The sequence below is a fragment of the Danio rerio genome, chromosome 8 (genome assembly GCF_049306965.1).
Source record: "Danio rerio strain Tuebingen ecotype United States chromosome 8, GRCz12tu, whole genome shotgun sequence".
In the NCBI taxonomy this organism is placed as follows: Eukaryota; Metazoa; Chordata; class Actinopteri; order Cypriniformes; family Danionidae; genus Danio; species Danio rerio.
Window position 1 is genome coordinate 49352295 of NC_133183.1, and position 20612 is coordinate 49372906.

The following is a 20612-nucleotide window of genomic DNA, read 5'->3' on the forward strand; positions in this document are numbered from 1 at the left end:
TATTGCTTCTTCAACAGACATTTAACTGACTATAATAAACTTTGCAAGTACATGTCAACTTACACTAACCCCAACCCCAACCTAACAGTCTACTTATAATCGAATGAAAATTAGTTGCTGTGTAACTTAAATTCAACAAACGGACAATCAAAATAAAGTGGTTGTGTAGTTGTTTGAAATATAGTAGTTTATTGTATGTAAAATTAATAAAATTATTTTACGATTTCCACTGTATTTTAAAAGATAACCACAGATGTTTTTTATCATGAATTTTACCATAAAAAACTACTGACAATGTACGCGTAAAGCATAATTTTTGTGATGCTGTAAAACAATAAATACTATGGTAACACTGTATAATAGCTGCACACTATAAATCATTTATCAAGCATTAGCAAATAGTGAATTCATTATCCGTTAAGCATTAACTCTACATTAATAAACGTTAGTAAGCAGTTTATAACTGCAGCTACAAATGCTTTATTCTTAACTTATAACCACATTTAAAATGTACTTAATAATTGTATTTTCAAACTTGGTAAATTATTTATTTTTTATTACTAAATAAAGTATTGCATTATTTACAAACCAGTTGTATTTAAGAGTAGTTGAGGGTTTTTTAGGATCATTCAGAATGAGTTAGTAAATGATTCATAAACTATTGAAATTAACGTTTGTATGTCTTATTATTCAGGCATATATTAATGGTTACCATGTATGTTAACAAATGCTTTATTAACTCAACTTCACCTAGTTTTGTGACCTAAAAAAATCGCCGCCCACAAAAAAAAGGAGGGGTGGGGGGGGTGATGGGGACAAGGGAGGGAGCTGTCGCAGACGTCACCCTCTCTATTCTGCTGCCCTAGACGCGTATATAACTGAGGGCGCAGGTGATAAGGGTGTCGCGGACGCCGCCCTGGATGTGTATATAACTGAGGGCGCGGGTGATGAGGGTAGTGTCGCAGACGCTGCCCTCTCTATTCTGCCACCCAAGACGCAGATATAACTGAGAGCATGAGAGGTGAAGGTAGTGTCGGGGACGCCGCCCTCTCTTTTCTGCCGCCCTAGACGGCCGCCTAGGTTGCCTCTATGAAAGCGCCGGCCCTCATATTATCTCATATTTTTATGCATTAACATAGAAAGCACTGGACATTTTGAATTTGTCATTGAAAGTGTACATGCTTTTTCTTTATATATCTCAAACATGCATTGTTTGTGGGCTCTTACAGTTGTTTCTTGTTTGCTTTGACCTGGTTACACTCCATTTTCCTCATCACTATCCCAACAGAGCAGAAGACAGGTCTTGCAAATGTGTAAACTCTTTCTCATTGGATTGACACATTTTCCCCTACATTTTTCAAAACAGGTAACACGGATGTCATTCTCTGTCGTATATATGTGTCCCATGCAGCTAAAAACTTTATTAGGGCACATATATTTCACTAAAAAGTTCAAATTTGTTCTTTTTCCGTTATTTCGAGCAAATCTGTACTACCGGTTTGAAAGGAATTTTTGAAGCTGCGTCATGGCCATGAGATCTTAGCGTGTATTCCAGCGTGTAGACTGGACATCTGTACCTGGGAGTACCTTATTACATCACTGAGTGTGCTGCATCCATTCATGAGTAAGACTTTGTTTAAACGAATAAGCACGCTCTATTGTGTATGCAGTGCAACTTTATTAATATGCATGATAGATTCCAAGACTGTTTTTACCTGTCACAGAGTTCAGACGGAAGAGAGACGCCACGTTGTGTTGACAAAACAAGCATGCAGTGTTACTTTTATAATTCGCTGCAGTGAAGGTTTTGTTTTTATTTTCCTGCAACGAGAGCGCAGCTGGACTCACGTGTGGATTTTAGTGCACGCGACACTTTAAAACAATACATGTCTTAGGAACATTGTTTACCCGAGAGCTTTTCTCATCTGGAAATGGTAAAATAGGGATTTGCTGCTTGTCTCCTTTTAATAAAGACGAGGCTCCAGTTGTTGTTGACTGTCATGTTTCTACAGATTTGGTAAGTGAGCGATCGGTGGTCTTTGTTTATTCAGATGGCAAAGTTAGTTCATACCCTCAACGTACTCTTTCAGTGTTTAAAGACAGACCTTAGTCAAATGATTTCTAAGTTACTAAAGTTTACCATACGTTAATATCACTACAATATTATGGAGTGAAAGATTCGCTGTAAATGCGACTCTCCAAGTGTGAACATGCTAATGCATCTAAGTTTCTGAGAAATGCAGTTTTTTTTTTTTTTCTCATTCGCCATGCGGTAACATTGCATGAAAAATACATGCTTAGAGCAGTTTCTCGGATCAAATATCTCATTTGTCATGAGGGGCATGAATTAAATTCCTGAATGAAAGAGCCAGACTGCAGTTAAAGTCCACCATTTAATAATTTGTCAAACAATTTGATTACTGATGTCCATGTAAACAAAGTCACTGTCTTTCTCCCGTGTGTGTGTGTGTGTGTGTGTGTGTGTGTGTGTGTGTGTGTGTGTGTGTGTGTGTGTGTGTGTGTGTGTGTGTGTGTGTGTGTTTGTTTTGCCTCTGTGAAAATCAGCGTGTGCCCAAACAGTCACTCAAATTTTTATGCAAATTTTTTTACGCCCACTTTCCTGACTTTTTCCAAAGTATAGGTGTGAAAAAAACCTGCCGAAACAGGGAGGTTTCATGGCCCTATATGCAGTCCAAAACCCATTGTTTTAGTTGTGGTTTTAATCAAAGCATTTCTTATTCTGGATCCCATTCTTTTCTTAACAAAAAGGAAAATTTGGCACAGCCTACATTGAAAGACAACAAACGGCACTGGCAAAAGGCTACAATGTCAAGCAATGGTGCACTGATTCACACTGAGTTCTGTATTTTGTATTTTGTTGTCCGTTGTGTAATGCTTGATTGAAAGAGGTCATGCACTTGTTTGCAATTTGTGTTGTTTGAAGGTAAAATTTGCTTTTGTTGCATGTTTAAATGCTTTGGCACAGTTAGAGCCTTTTGCATGAGTGCCGCTGTTTAAGCCTGTGTGTAAACTGTTTTGAAAATGTGAAGTTTCAGTTTACGGCTGCATCAAAGCAAACAAGAAAAACTGTAAAAGCCTTTTGTATAACTTGAAATTTCAGAAATGTATAACATTAATATTTCTTTAAAAGGTAACAAAATTAAAGCTTAATCAAAATGCATGGGATTTTAATTTGTTTAATTTTACCCATCACTTGCATTGTTTGCTAAAAATGACAATACATTTAATTTTGAAGGGTAAAAGTTGGTGACCCAACTATGATTTTTTTTTTCTTTTTGTTTTTTGTTATGACTGGAAGTCTCCATTGGGGACAAGGGCGAAGATGTAAAGAGTTAATAAATTTTAGCAAAAATATGTATGATAAGGTATAAATAATTTATAAAACTGTTATGCATGAATCATTACGGGAAAAAAATACTGTAGATTAAATAAATGGATTGCCTGACACCCTTTGTCCCCTCCAGCTTCTTCAGAAATGTTTGTTCATTTATTGGCTGTTTACTGTTAAGGCAATCATGCAAAGATCTCGCATTTGTTCTTTTGGCAGAGTTTAGACCATATTGCTTATTTCTGCAGTTTCTGTAACAGTGACTCACACTCCTGGTTCCAGTCCAGCTGATTTATTATATCATGAAAATGTACAGCTCCATTATAAATTTATACTGTCTGAAAAGTGAATAATTTATGGTCTCTGGGAAAAGATGTAGTACCCTTACACCTGTAGGATGACTTTTGATCTTCCCACCTTGCCATCTTTCCTAATTGATAGTGAGGTCTAAACCTTGGGAAAGGTATAGAGAACATTGAGCTTGATATTGTTATTCCGGTGTGCATTATGAGTTTTACTCCGCTTTTTACACGAATAGTGAGTTTGAATATCCCCAGCAGGTACAGGACGTCAGCATGACGTTAGATTGACGTTGTACCCCTATATCATGTGGATGTTGCATTCTGTTTGGAAATGAAAATTGGGTTGACGTCAGAACCTAAAGTCAGGCCGACGTCAATGTCCAACGTCCAACCTAAAATCAATTAAATATCAATGTTTAATGATGTTACAGCTTGACATTGTGTGATTGTTACCACTATGACGTCTATCAGACGTTGTATTTTAGTTGCCATACCTGACAATTAAATGTCTGTCTTTGACATCAATATGAGGTTGGTTTGAGATGTTGTCTCAACATTGGATTTTGGTCACTTTCTAACGCAACCCAAAATTAACCAAATATCAACATCATCTGACATCATTGTTGAATGTCAAAATATCATCCTTAGATGCTGGCTAGACATTGAATTTTGGTCTCTTGACATCATGACCTAAATCTAAACTAATATTAATGTCTTATGACATTGTGTGCATGCTGGGATAGTTATTTGCTCAAGCATTAGCTTTATTTTTAAGTTTCTAAAATGATTAAAAGATTGTCTCCTTCATTCCACAAATATATTCTATATATTCCTTCCTGTATGTTGTGATTAGTCTGCTGCTTACGTTATGTGTCAGAAATTGTTTAATTTCATATCTGAATTTCAGCAGTCTCACCACTTGTACATATAGTTTAAAAAAAAGAAAATTGTTGACTCAACTTAAAATTGTAAGGCAACTTGCTGCAGAGCTTTTTGAGGTGACTCAACTTAAATCGGGTCGAGTGGAGTACACTGTAAAAAAAAATGCTGGGTTCCACACTATTTCTTCATTTAATAGTTTTTACAAATTTAAGTGTACTGAACATACATTAAAATGTCCCAAGAATTATGTAGATTCAGCTTCTTTTAAATAAGTAGTTGGTACAAGCAGCAAAATTATTTTTTGAGTGTCCTTGGGTTGAGTCAACTCAAAAAAAAGCTGTGCAGGAAGTTGCCTTACAATTTTAAGTTGTCAAATTTTTTTAACAGTCATGGCACCAGTTTTATTGTATTTTTTATTGTAGATCATTTTATCGTATATCACATGCTTCAAAGCACAAAAACAGCATCTTCTCAATATGTCGACAACAAACTATTCATGTCAGAGGCCTTGGTTCAAGATGCGTTTTCCTCAATCCAATCACATGTAAACAAGGTAGACACATAACTGTTTACTCCTGGCATTTTAATGAGTCTGTTTTGACCACAACAACTTATCTTATGAGGGAGGATCTATTTGTGGATAATAACTTTCTCTGATGTTTCAATCTAAAGCTGCAGTCACTACAGTTTGAGCTTGCAAAAGTCGTACGTCGCTGCGAAAAGGGGCAGGATTAAAAAAGACAATTAGACATAAAGAAAAGCCTGTGATTGCTCCATATTTTAAATTTCTGTACAGATAGGTCATGTTTTGATCCTTGATTGGTCTCACGTAGTGAAGTGATGCGATTTTGCAGGTCAGAGTTCACCAAGCTTGAACTTTCCAACACAGCGATCTGCAAACTTGATGCATGACCTTACGTGTCCAGTCTGACACATTTGTGGGCGTATAAATAGAAGTCTATGGGGAGAAAAGTGCAGTGTGACTGCAGCTTAACGTTGGGGTCACACATATATTAAGTACTCACGTTTATTACAAATACAATACATACAGCTTAGTAATTAAGTATTTGCATGTCTATAGAAAGTCAATGCGAACAGAATTTGCCTCAAGTCCAAAAAATGTTTCTCAAGTGGAAAGTCAGTGTGAGGGGAAAAACGTTCCATAAGTAAACTAATGTAAGTGACACATTGTTCTAGGTTTGATGTGAACACAGCATATTACTGTGAATGCTAGCGCTATCATTCTGTAAACATCTTTTTAAGAGAAGCAGATCAGTTAAACACACATTATAAATAACTAATAAAATTATAATTGATTTACTTTATTTACAAACAACTTATTAAGTCTACACACTTTATTATGATTGACAGTTTTAACATGTACTGTATGTGTGCTTTTGATCATTTTTGCTGTGAGGCGACTATACTAACCAATTAGCCACCTTACCACCTTTTTATACAATTAGTTTAACATATATTTTACATAATCAAATGTAATTAAAGTAGGTATCTTTAAATGAAAGCATTATGTAAAGAATCATGAATTAATTACACAAATAGAATGATCATCAATATGATCCAAATGATGATATTAAATTCAATTAAATTCACCTTTATTTGAATAGTGCTTTTACAATGTAGATTGTGTCAAAGCAGCTTCACATAGAAGATCATAGTAAATTGAAACAGTGTAATTCAGTTTAGCTCAGTTCAGTTTGGTTTTATAATCACTGCTGAAAGTCCAAACACTGAAGAGCAAATCCATCGATGTGCAGCTCTACAGATCCCAATATATGCAAGCCAGTGGCGACAACGGCGAGGAAAAAACATCACCAATTGGCGAAAGTGAAGAATTATAAAACCTCGAGAGAAATATAAATGCAAACTAAAGTTTGGACACACACAATAAGAATGAAGCAGTCATAGCCTATTTCAAAAAACTAATTTGCAGTCGGATATATTTCTTTTAGAAGAGGAAAAAGATGAAACCTATCAGAACTAGTACTAGAGCTTTGTAATGTATACATTTTTAACTCATCATTTTAACTCATCATTCTTCCCGCTGAGTTTATTATTGAGCAGGTGGAGATTCAATGTTTGAGAATGATTGAGACAGTTTTTGCCATTAGGAAGCCTGGTTTGTTTCCAGTAACGCTAGTGTTTTTCTTTTCTAAGTGTATGTGACTCATGGAACAGAAAGGGAGAAAGATATTAGGGAAATTGGGGAGATGGAATAGGGAAGAGATGGCATAGCCTTTAACTATTTTGCACAGACCTAGCTTAAGTATATCAATCACTTTTCTTCATTACCATTCACAGAAAAGCCCAAAACAAGCCCTAAAACACTAGTAGGCAGTGTAGTTTCTATGTTCTACTGTGTCAAGTATCTTTTTCTATGACTAAAATGTATTTATTTATATTTGTTGCACATTGCATGTGTCTTTTTCTTTATCCAGCCTTCTTGTGTTGTTTTTTGTTATCCCATAGGCTCCCACTTTAATATGGTCCACGATCTGATTGGCTGCTGTCTGCGAAGGGAACTTTCGGCTAGTTTCAGGGAGATCATTTGTGGTGCAACGGTTGGTGGGAGTAGAGAGCTCCCGGATTTCCCTACACCTCCAGCCGACGACCAACCTTTTGTCTTGCACACCTTATAAATATAAACCATTACATTAAACAGTAAAAGAAAGTATTATTATAATTATTATTATTATTATTATTATTATTATTATTATTATTATTATTATTAAAATTTCTCTTAAGGTTATTTTGCTCACACATAAATTACCCTTGATTCAAACATTTTAGAAACATCAAACATTTCAGTATTTTTTATGCAAGGCATGCTCGAAATTATTTTTATTTTTTAATCCCCTGTACATTTTTTTCAGTATATGCAGCCAAATGAGTGCACAAAAGTTACATGAAAGTTCATGTTCATATGAGAATACAGAGTGTTCTGCTCTCTCCCTTCAGCTTTTGCAATTTCATATACAGCATGTCCATTTTAGTCAGTATCATTAACCTTACTGGCATCATATGCCACATCGCCATCTGGAGATGGGACATTTTCTCCCACACACTCATGCGAATTGCAGTGTGGTCATGTCTATGAAATGGAAGTTTTGTTAACTATTAGTTTTTTTCAATTTATTTTAGCTATGATTTTGAGTTTTTTTAGATGTACATTTCTTATGTGTGTGTGTGTGTGTGTGTGTGTGTGTGTGTGTGTGTGTGTGTGTGTGTGTGTGTGTGTATGTGTATATATATATATATATATATATATATATATATATTGTAGTAAAAGTTTTTTTTATTCTGTCTGTCTATCTATCTATTTAATCCATTTTTTATTGATTTTCCTATTGCTATTATTTTATTTGGATTGGTTTAGTGTGTGATAATAACCCTGGATTCAGACCACTTTCTTTCACAGACCCAAAACAATTCCAGCTCAGTCTCCAGCACATTTGCTGCCTGTCTCCATTGAGGACATTGTTTTTCATTATAGTAATTACGCTTCTAAGAACACGCTCAGCTCCACAGAGCCTCTGGAAGTGAGCAGTAGCCACGGCTCATGTAAAATTGAAAAGGCAGTCAAATGTGATTAGAGACGAAGGGACATTCTGTTTTATTTGTTAAAAAGTCGCTTTGAAACTTCGCTGTTTGATCTGTTATGGAAAAGGTCTGGCATGACACAGAGTTTAATGGATCCACAGGTGAATAGCTGTCTCCTGTTAATTTTTTATTTATTTTTTTACTTTCTACTTTAGATTAATTAATTCATTCATTCATTCATTTACAATTCAATGTATAACCATATTATAATAAAAATATAAGTGTATGTTAGATTTTAGGGTTCTTTATTTACCTCATTGTAAAAATTATTAGATTCTTTACTTTAAAAAAGTGAGTAAACATGTTGCTTTTTATGTGTATAAATTATCAATTTAGTATTATATATAAATCCTATAATATGTGTATTAGTTGATTTTTGATGACGTTAGGCTGCATCTGCCATTAAGTTTTTTTTTTCTTTTTTTAATTTCCTCTTTAGATTAATTAATTATTAATTTATTTGTTTTATTCATTCATTCATAGTAACACTTTAATTTATTACTATATTGTCCTAAAAATATAATTCTATGTTAGAGTTTAGGGTTCCTTATTTCCCTCACTGTAAAAGTGATTAGATTCTTTACTTTAAAAAAAGTGAGTAAACCAGTTGCCTTAAAACAAATTAACATGGTAAACATGGATTTTCTCCCCTAATTTTTCGAATATTGTTTATTTTATATGAAATACCTGTAAACTATTTATATATATGTGTATTAGTTGATTTATGACTTTAGAATAAAAACATTTTGTCCAAACTTTGTCGCTTGTGTCTTTATAAGAAGAAAATTAATAGAAAATTCCTTATTAAAGGTTTGAGTTCATGGAACATTCAACAAATATAAAAAAATTCCCTGAATAAACACTTGATCTTTTACCTTTTAATTGTCAGTTGCCACTTGAAACTATTAGGTTGACATACTTTTTTACCAGTTACTGTAAAATGTATTTAATTTTAGGGCAGGGGGTTTCCTCACTTTTTATCTCTTTCAAAGAAATGTGTACCAAACTTTTATAAATCGAAGTCAACCAATTGCTTTTAACAGTACTTATTTATTTATCATGTTACTTATGTATCAGTTTTTTTTTTCTCACATTTTTCTGAAGCATAACCATCATGTACACCAGGGGTGCCCAAACTCAGTCCTGGAAGGCTGATGTGTGTGTGTGTGTGTGTGTGTGTGTGTGTGTGTGTGTGTGTGTGTGTGTGTGTGTGTGTGTGTGTGTGTGTGTGTGTGTGTGTGTGTGTGTGTGTGTGTGTGTGTGTGTGTGTGTGTGTGTGTGTGTGTGTGTGTGTGTATAATATAATGTGTAAATGTTTTGCTAATAAATACAGCTTTAAAATAAGCATTTTCTCTAGACAATAAGTTTGGTCATTCAAAATATATTCCGAGAAAAAAGTGGGCCTCGAAGTGAAAAAGGTTGAGAACCCCTGATGTACAGCACTGATTTATCGAGCTTCCGACCTTTCATAATCAGTTTAGCAAGCATTAGGCGGTTCAGCAGCAGTGTGTTGTGTGGAGTTTATGTGTTTAAACACACACACTCCAGTTTCTCCCTCGCTGGATGAAGATTGACAGACGCAGCAGCAGCACTCAACACTTCAGGCTCCGAGTCTAGCAGGAGCAATGGAGGGGGTTGATGTGCTTGACAATCAGCACAGGAGCCAAATTAAATCATAACAGGATACACAGAGTACAGTAAGAGGAATTGTATTTACATGTGATGCAATTCGGGAGGTAAGCGATCTATACCAGATGTGACACAGTAAAGATCAAAATATGGCTTCAGTTTAGATCACTCTTCATGCTATTGACTACTGGCTTATTACTTGTCTATTATTTAGATATTAACTGTTCATTTGTAGATTCAATTCAATTCAATTCAGCTTTATTTGTATAGCGCTTTTACAATGTAGATTGTGTCAAAGCAGCTTCACATAAATGGTCATAGTAACTGGAACAGTCATAAATGGTCATAGTAACTGGAACAGTGTGGTTCAGTAACTGGAACAGTGTGGTTCAGGTTTTAGTGTTTAAGTTCAGTTCAGTTTAGCTCAGTTCAGTGTGATTTAATCATTACTGAGAGTTCAAACACTGAAGAGCCATGATATGAAGCATGTGATCTTATTCTGCATCCTTAATCCTACCTGAAGTCAAAACCCAACTATATTATACTGACTATTAATAAAAAGCTAATTAGTGGTTTATTAAGCTTGTAGTGTTAGTTAATGGTTTGTTTATAACTTGATTTGTGACCAAAACTGTTACCAAAAGGAATATTGTTTATGTACTTTGGGCTTTACGAGATGCAAATTCTGCAGATATGACAGCCATTAAAAAGAGTTTGTGTAAGAAAAAATGTAAATAATTAAATTCATGAATATTATATATAATATTTATTTGTTTATTTATAAAAAAAACATTCTCTGAAACAATCTTGTTTTTTTTTTTTTTTGTTCACAGAGTGTGTTTTGAATGTACTCATTTTCTTCAATCTGCTTTAAATATCTGATGTAAATTAATCATCTTCTGTCCATCATTAGACAATTTTACCCTTAAATAAAGCACATAACCATCATCTGAGATTTTCAGTTTAAGAGTATTTGCTGTTGTTCGAGTCACGAGCCACCGAAATTGACATTTGATTAAAGATTTAGAAATACTGCCAATACTAGCCAACAGAAATCTATAGTATAGATTTCATGTTTCGATATGTAGATCCTGTGGACAGACGAAAATATAAAAAAATATATGCAAATTAGTCCTCATAATTTCTGATTTAATATATGATTTAACTGTATATGAAGAGTTAAGCATTTAGAGCTCTAGGCCAAAACCTAGAGCTCTAAATGCTTTTTGATAGACTATTTTCTTCTAAAATTAGCATTTTTCTCAGACTCCTGTGTTTATGCTCAGTCATTTTAATTTTATAAAGCCGAATAAGTTATTTTTACGGTTTTTATTTTAATTAACAAACATATATGAGCAGGTCCAGATTGGCTAATCGGGAGTACCGGGAGATTTCCCGGTGGGCCGATCCGTTTTTTGGCCACGAGGGCCGGTGTCCCTAGCTGCTTGCACTCTCAGCAGTCACACTTTTTCCATTTATTTATTTATTTGACCGTATAGCCTTATTCATTTTATTCATTATTTTACCGCAGCTCCGCTATTTTTATTTATTTGTCACAGCCCCATGAGCAATAAAACGCTATTGGTTGTTGCGGACAAAGTGAAGAAGGTTGGGAAGTTGCGGAAGTGGAAGTGAACAGCGGATGGGGGAGGAGTGCGTTTGAGGAGGGGGATCGTTAAAAAGAGGTGTCGGATAAGATTTCAAGGGTGCCTGCGTGTTCTGGCACAGATGAAGCCCTGAATCAATGGATATTACACCCGTTCAATGAAAATCAGATGATTCACTACATTAATAAATCTGACATAACTTGATCAGAAATCTAAAAAGCCATTAATAGAAAGTAATACTGTGGTTAAGAGTCTTGTAGATAACAGTGCAGTAATTGTTTTATTCTTTATTCCAAACACAGTCATAACAGCACCATTGTGGTTATGACGCCGCCGACCAGGATTCAAATCTTATCCTGATTTTTATTTTTGTTTTTAGTGTTAAGACATGTAATACTGTTTGGGTTACTTATGTAGATGTACATATTTTATTTATATTTTTTGTGTGACCACTGTTACAAATGGCTGGACATCTTTCAAGAATTTTGCACAAAATATTTATTCAGATATTGCAGGAAAGGACCTTGTGATGTTTTAAAGAATAGTGTTGGAGATTTAGCTACCCTTTAATGTTCTCATATTTATGAAAAACATTTGAAGTTCTAAAGCAGCTGTGTCCCTGAAAAAGACGTGATAGTGTCATTAGAAACTGAATTGGAAATAACCTTATTTTAATATAGTCAGTCGTGAACTGAGGTGGGCCGGTCTAAGGCTTGAAACTCCAGGGCTAAAAATGAGTCACTCTCCGGCCCTGTATATGAGGTTAAAAAAATTCTCATTTAAGGAGAAAATTTCAGATGGCATTTAGAGTTTTTTGCAACTAAACTCTTCATATTATTTCTTTCTAGTTTTTCAATAATTTTATTTATTTAGCTGATAGTTCACCCAAAAATGTTCCCTCGTGAGTTTCTTTCGTTAGTTGAACACAAAAGAAGATATTTTGAAGAATGCCGGTTAATGGGACTTATTGACTTCCATAGTATGAAAAAAACAACCCAGACTCATTCTGATTACATACCCCTATATACATTTCTGAAGAGTGCCAAATACATACATTTTTTTGCAGTTTTTGTTTGCGCGAATCTGCCAGAGGCCACTGTGTATGCTTTTTGAAATCTCAAATTTTCCTCATGAGTGTTATTCCTGCCTGCTCTTCTTGCGTAAATCCATCAGAGGCTGCTGTCGACTGACTAACTCAACTGACCCACCGTCCTGCTTCCCGAAACCCAACCGACAGTGTTTTCAAAAGCAATCCAAAAAAAAGAAAAGCCCTCATAGCAGACTGATATTTTCCATGTTTTCAGATTTGACCACATTCTCACCCTGTTATTTACTGGCTTATTTATTTTTTTGGTTTTTGGTTTTGTCTTACTTGCTTTCTAGAACCATTCTTCACCGGACTCAAACACTGTCGTCAAGGTCAACTCTGCGTCTCAAATCCTCCGATGTATGCAGCAAGCCACTGGACAAACTGTTAACAGCAGAAAAGCCATCCACTTAGGGGTAAGCGTGAAAAGGAATGGCGTCATACCACCCCGTAGCATTGTTTTAATAGTGAAATGCAGCCATAAGTACTTCTGGCTACATACAGTAAGTAATTTATAACTCCAGATATGTATATAGGACTACGTTTTCAGAATAAGCCTATGTTGGGAAAAAAAAAAAAACATCTGATGTGGAAGTCAATGCATGACCGCAACATTTTTCTAAATATCTTATTTTGTGGTCGACATATAAAAGAAGTTCAAATAAGTTTGAAGAAGTGAATGGTGAGTAAATGATGACAGAATTGTATTTTTGGCTGAACTGTCCCTTTAATGGATCTTACACAGTTTTTCTTGACATACAAGAAATAATTAGCTGTTTTGTAAAGGCATCAAAGATTATTCTTCATTGAATGCAATCCCACCACTTGGTATAAATTATAAGATAATTGTTAATAAATTAATAGTAGACCTAAATCAAACAGTTTTATAGTGTTTATGTTATATTGCAGTTATATTTCGATCCATGGCCCTTTACAGAGTGGTGAATGAGCTGCCAGCTTTTCTCATTTCAACAGTATGAATGAATGGATATGACCTTATCAATGATTTCCAATCCAGAACACATGAACAGATGAATTAACAGACTGCAATGAACTGCTCATCCTCTGAAAGCCATCATTAGGAAGCTAAACTAAATCTAGCCTTGAAATAAACAGACAAAGATCAGCAATAAACTGATATAATTGATCTAAAACCCTGTAAAACCCATAAGTTAAGGTAGCTCAAACCATTTGAGGAAACCAATTGCAACAAACCAGTTAAGTTCAAAAACTGATCTTAATGAGTACTGTGAACTTAATCCATTTGAGTAAATGAAGCAATTTGAGCACATTAAAACCCAATAAATGAAGAGAACTTAAACCAGTTTATTGTAAAACCCAATAAGTTAAAGCAACTCCAACCGTTTGAGGAAAAGATTGTTACAAACCATTTCAGTGAAAAAAAAATAAAATACAATACTAAAATACTATATAATAAAATACTATTTTTTTAATCTTAATTTACATCTAACAAATCTGACTTCTCAGCAATCAGAGTTTACATGTTGAAATTGTGACTTTGTTTCAGAAATCCAGATTTATGTCCACGGTTATGTCTTATGAATTCTGATCATTTATTAAAAATAAGAATTAATATTTCACAATTTTCAATTGTCAACTCACAATCAAATAATTTTTTTTTTTCAAAATCAGTTTACGTCTTCTGAAAAATCTATTTACATCTCACAGTTGTTACTCCTTCAGAATTTAGTTCACATCTGACAACTCTTACCTTTTTTCTCAAAAACAAAGGTCAGAACAGTTTTTTTTTTCAGAAATGTGTTTACATGTAGCATTACAGACTATTTATTTCATCAATATTTAAAATTTATATCTAAATAACAGACATCTACTGTATGATATAAATGTCATGTTTTAATAAAAGGTAATACTTTAATACATTCAATAATATGTGTCCAAATATATATTGCTGCTGCACTGCCGTGAATTCCTATAGTGACACGAATAAAAAAAATCCCATAAATCAGGGCTTACATGTTAATATTGTGACTTTTTTTCTGAAATCAGGATTTATATCTTGAAATTCTGACTTTATCAAAATTAATAATGCATATTTTACTAATTTTTTTTTAAGTATAAAAAATTATATTTCACAATCTTAATTTTACAACTCACACTCACACAAAAATCAATTTACCTGTTACATTTATGACTTTTGTGTTCAGAAAATCTGTTTAATCTGTTTAATCTCACAATTGTTACAACATCAGAATTCCATTGACATCTGACAACTCTCAACTTTTTCTAAAAAAAAAGGTCAGAACAGTTTTTTTTTTTCTTGGAAATGTGTTTACATATAGCAATACAGATTATTTTTATCAAAAGTCTAAATTTACATCTCGCAATTCTGACTGTTTTTTTTTTTTTTTATCCTAAATCTTTTTACATCTTGTAATTCTCATTTTTGTCTTCTTAAATCAAGGATTAGATGTTAAAACTTTGGTTGGTGTGGGTTTCCTCCGAGTGCTCCGGTTTCCCCCACAGTCCAAATGCATGAAGTAGGTGAAATGAATAAGCAAAATTGGCCATAGTGCGACTGTAAGAGTGTATGGCAGTTTCCCAGTGCTGGGTTATGGCTGGAAGGGCATTCGCTGTGTAAAACATATTCTGGATAACGTGGCGGTTAATTCCGCTGTGGTAACCTCAGCTAAGCCTAAGGAAAATGAATGAATGAATGAATGAATGAATGTATTTAGAATTTAATTTACATAATATAATCAGATTTTTTTTCAGTTAACAATAACAATTATTACTTAAATCTTCATAAAATACGTTTAAACCTCACAAGTATTGTTTTTTTTAAGTTAACATCTAAAAATTCTGTCATTTTTTGTCTCGAAATTCAGTTTCCACCACTCTTACTTAGACTATAATTTAATATCTCCCAGTTTTGACTTTGACCCACAAAAGACTTTGATGCTAACTTTGTTAAATTAAAGTTAACATCTTTAATTTTGACCTTTTTTCCAGATTTTTTGAGCTAAAAGCTTAATATACAGTTTAAGTCAAAATTATTAGCCCCCCTTTGATTTGTTTTTTATATATATTTTCCAAATGATGTTTGACAGATCAAGGAAACTTTTGCAGTATATCTGATGATATTTTTTTTCTTCTGGAGAAAGTCTTACTTGTTTTATTTCAGCTAGAACTATTTTAAGGTCAAAATTATTAGCCCCTTTCAGCCTTTTTCGATAATCTACAGAACAAACCATCATTATACAATAGTTTGCCTAATTACTCTAACCTGCCTAGTTAACTTAATTAACCTAGTTAAGCTTTTAAATGTCACTTTAAGCTGTGTAGAAGTCTTGAAAAATATCTTGTCAAATATTATTTACTGTCATCATACGATGTTATTCTGTTGGCTTCTTCAACATGGACCTTCAGCATGCACTGGGGCGGTTTGCTGATGAGTGTGACGCAGCTGGGATGAGAATCAGCACCTCCAAGTCCAAGGCCATGGTGCTCCACTGGAAAAAGGTGGTTTGCTATCTCCAGGTTGGAGGAAAGTCCTAACCCCAAGTGGAGGAGTTCAAGTATCTTGGGGTTTTGTTCACGAGCGAGGGAAGAATGGAATGTGAGATTGACAGGCGGATTGGTGCAGCGGCAGCAGTAATGAAGTCAATGTACCGGTCCGTTGTGGTGAAGAAGGAGCTGAGCAGATCAATTACCGGTCAATCTATGTTCCTACTCTCACATATGATCATGAGCTTTGGGTCATGAACGAAAAGACAGGATCTCGGATACAAGGGGCTGAAATGAGTTTCCTTTGTAGGGTGGCAGGGTGCACCCTTATAGACAGGGTGAGGAGCTCTGTCACCTGGGAGGAGCTCGGAGTAGAGCCGCTGCTCCTCCACATCAAGAGAAGTCAGCTGAGGTGGCTCAGGCATTTGTTTCGGATGCCTCCAGGATGCCTACCTAGGGAGATGGTCCAGGCATGTCCCACCGGCAGGAGACCTTGGGGAAGACCCAGGTCACGCTGGAGGGACTTTATCTCTCACCCAGCCCCGGAAAAGCAGATTAAAATTATGATGATGATAAAGAAGAAAATATTATTTACTGTCATCATGGCAAAGATAAAATAAATCAGTTATTTGAAATTAGTTATTAAAACTATTATGTTTAGAAATGTGTTGAAAAATCTCTGTTAAACAGAAATTGGTGCAAAAATGAACAGGAGGGCTAATAATTCAGGGGTGCCAATAATTCTGACTTTAACTGTAAATGCTTAAATAAACCATTGGGAATTGGTGTGTTTTAATATGGTGGTGTAAACAAACTTAAATACATTTTTAAACATCTGCCTACAGAATAAATAGTGTTTAAATAAAGAGAAAAAAAAAAGGAACATTCTGCTTTAGTTTACAGGTATACCAAAAACCTTGTCCTGCAGAAGTAAGCATTGTGTTTTACGTAGTATTGGGAAAGAGGCTGTTTTTATTGTTCTAATGTGTTTGTTGTTCCAGTAGTGCTAGCGGTGTGGCTGCGTTGGGGCTGAAAGAGGGCGGCTAGTGTTACTCTGCTGAAGGCAAAGGTGATAAAACGGTGATTGAGATTCTGCAATAAAACCATCGCTGCAGAAACAGTGAGATTCAATTCCACTGCTTTTATAAACCTATACATCTCCACAGAGGGGCCGAGTGTGGAAAATGAGCGAAACAGAAAAACAGAACAAGCAGCACACAAATGTCAGCAACTTTGACCATTGTCATTTTCACGCACATTCATTAAAACTTGGAGCTTAAGAGAGAGTCATTTTGGTGGTTTTCATTATCACTTCATAATGGGATTGTGTCTGTTTTTTTTTTTTATCTACGGTGATAAACAAAAGAGAGAAAGTACAGATAAAAAGGTTGTGCATATGCTTGCAAACTCCACATGTGCATATGAATTATCTCTGACTCCCATGATACTAGAAAAACAAAGAAATAACAAGGTTTATTCATCTGAGAGCTGAATTGTAAAGTAGGCTAATTTAGTCTCAATACAAATTTACAAAGACTTCGTTTAGGAACAAATTACTTTCAAAAAAGGTTGTAGTCTTCATTTCTGAAGTCTTTTCTGGTTAAAAAGAATCTTCCTATCCCTCTAACTGCCTGTTCTACCAATGGTCGACCATGTTTTGATTATTTTAAATAATGACTGTTAAAGTAATTTAAAGAAAGACTGTTTTAAATAATGGTTTACACGCACGCATTGTTGGTTTACAAAAAAATCAAACAAACAAAACCCTGTTGCACTACTACACTTGATTTTGGTTAATCAAACAAAAAAGCATGTTAAATAAGAATCTGAAATCTTTTATGGCATACTTTAAAATTAATGATGATTTAGTATTCAAAATTTTTGGATTTTGATTATGTTTTTAATTAAATTGGCATGTATTGTTGACTAGTTTGATCTTTTCTTATTGTTGTGACAAATCAACTCTAATCTGTATATCATTCTATTGCCGTTTTAAAGACGTCATTTTTTTAAATAAATATGTATATATTTTTTTCTCTCTGAATTAAATGAATATTTATATTAAGGAATCAAGGTCAAATTTAACTGGATATATAATTATAAGAAATTAAAATTTGCATGCAACATGATGGGATGATGTGATATTAATTTGTTTAGTTACAGCAAATAAAAGCTAACTAAGATGTGTGCTATAGAATGAAAAAGTTGTATCATCATGTGAGATGTAGTTTTCATCATATTTGTAGTTTAAAAACTGAAAACTTCAAGTAATTAAGTGTTAAAAATATTTTTAAATGTGCGTTTTAAAAATGTGCTTCTGCAATTTTAGCACAATTAATAATAATAATAAAATAAAAAAAAAAAAATATATATATATATATATATATATATATATATATATATATATATATATATTAATAATAATATAATAAATATTATAATTAATAATAATATTCATATTATTATTTCATTTGATTTTAACGTTGTATAATATGTAATGTTACATTTTTTTATATTATTATTTTTACTTTTTCTTATTATTATTATTATTATTATTATTATTATTATTATTATTATTATTACTATTATTAAGCTGTTAAAGAGGAATATACAGAGCTTTTAAAAGATTAAAAGAGACAGTGTTGAAACGAAAGGTTGTGCCCTTTAGTATCAAAGGACTGATACATATCAATGCACAGCAATACTATCAGCCACCAGCACTGCAATTATCACACTGTTCAGTCTCTATTGAACAGTGTGTGTGTGTGTGTGTGTGTGTGTGTGTGTGTGTGTGTGTGTGTGTGTGTGTGTTATTGTGGTATCGAATATATTGAGTAACTCGAGGTCTCACATCTAGACTGCACGGAGTGGACCCACACACACACAATTGTACAGCTATCTTTATGAGGACTACCTATCGACTGCAAATTCTATCCCTCTACTCAACCCAACACTGATAAAACATTCTGCAGTTTTACATTTTCAAAACATTTCATTCTTTGTGTTTTATGAGCTGTTTTCCACATGAGGGACAAAGAAATGACGCCAATGTCAAATATTACTGGTTTTTCTATGTGTGGAGATAATTTGGTCCCCACAATGCGATAAATGCAAGATACTCTTACATACACACACACACACACACACACATTCAGACATGATCAGATTTGAGGTGATGTGCTGACGCAAACACTGCTCTCTGACGCCCTCTGATTCACACTCACTTAAAAAGCTGCTGCTGCCAGGCCATTTTATTCTCACCCGCTCTATGTAATACAGATGAATCTATACACACACACACACCAGCTTGACAAAATACACTTAGCCTCTGTTATGGATAGCACTGCTATCATAAACATCTACTTTGACTTCCTTTCTCTAATCACTTAAAACTTCTGTTCTGTTTTACCCTCAGATCTTGCTTTATCAATAGCCTATGAGACAAAGGTTTTTATTTTAACAATGAAGTATCAGTGAAAACATTTCTGGCTTTTTCAGATTTCTTGGAATATCTTTTAAGTTTGAGAAATCTCTTTAAGACCCCAGGGGTGACACAAATGAGATTATTAAGAGGTTTTTTGTATTTTTTCTCAGTGGAAAAGTCAGAAGATTTAAGTAAGTCCCATCCCCTGTCTTTATTCTTTCTAACATCCTAATTGGGTTGCATGCCTTTCTGCTGTTATGTCGTAATGGAGTTGAAATCCTGCATATAAATCAATTTAGTCCAGTGTTGGGCAATAGCTGTTATCTACACTTAAAAGCAGTAATGTTGCTCGTTTAATGGGTGAGTTCACCCAGTTTATGAACATTCTGTTATTAATAGTGCCATTCCAAACCCTTGAGACCATCGAATTAAGATGTTTTAGATGAAATCTAATTCTCTAAACACTTTACATGAGTTCTCTCATCCTCCATAGACAAGGTTCCAGACTCCTCAAAACAGACCATATGCCTTCAGTTGAAAGGCATTGACTTTTGTACACACATACATGTAAAACAAAAATAATGACCTTATTCAACAGATACTTTTCCCCAGTGTCACTATATTGTGCACATTAATGAGCACTGTGAAATGATGTGATACTGTGTTATAGGCCCAATCCCAATTCTACCCCTTAGCCCTTCCCCTTACCTACCCCTCTTTTTGCTGTTGTTTTTGGTGTGTTTAAATAGATAAATGTGGCCACTGTGTAAATGCGCAGTTACGATCTTATTGCCATATTAGATCATTATGATAACATAATATTTGTCTTCAGTGATTTCTTAAAGATAAATACCAAAAAATAAAGCAAATGGAATGACCACAGCAGTCGCGATCGTCTGATCTCATATGATGACATATGGTGATGTTTGCAGGTGCTGTCCCATTTCTTACTTACATTTCTACTTTTGAGGTGTGACCAAGCACTATATGTGAATGAGTCCCCTATACTGACACTGATCAGAGCAAAACTGATGAACAGAGTCGCTATTAAGTAGCTTGTAGTTTTAAGTGCCCACAAAAGTATTTGCATAGCTTAATAATAGTCTCAGGGGGTTGGAATGACATGAGGGTAAGTAATTAGGGAAAGAGCACCTACCGTGTGTAGGCCCTATTGCAGGGGTGGCCAACCCTGTTCCAGATTTTAGTTGCTACCCATATCAAACACACC

The 20612-nt window shown here is 34.3% G+C and overlaps 1 long non-coding RNA gene across 1 annotated transcript in view; it reads left to right on the forward strand.

Moving 5' to 3' along the window:
- The window catches only part of LOC110440018 (uncharacterized), a 66080-nt gene extending 48842 nt beyond the window's left edge, over positions 1-17238 (forward strand). The window contains exons 4-5 of the long non-coding RNA XR_002459408.3: positions 12771-12890; positions 16962-17238. This is a non-coding gene — a long non-coding RNA (uncharacterized lncRNA). The remainder of the gene's footprint in view (positions 1-12770; positions 12891-16961) is intronic.
- Positions 17239-20612: the final 3374 nt, after the last annotated feature.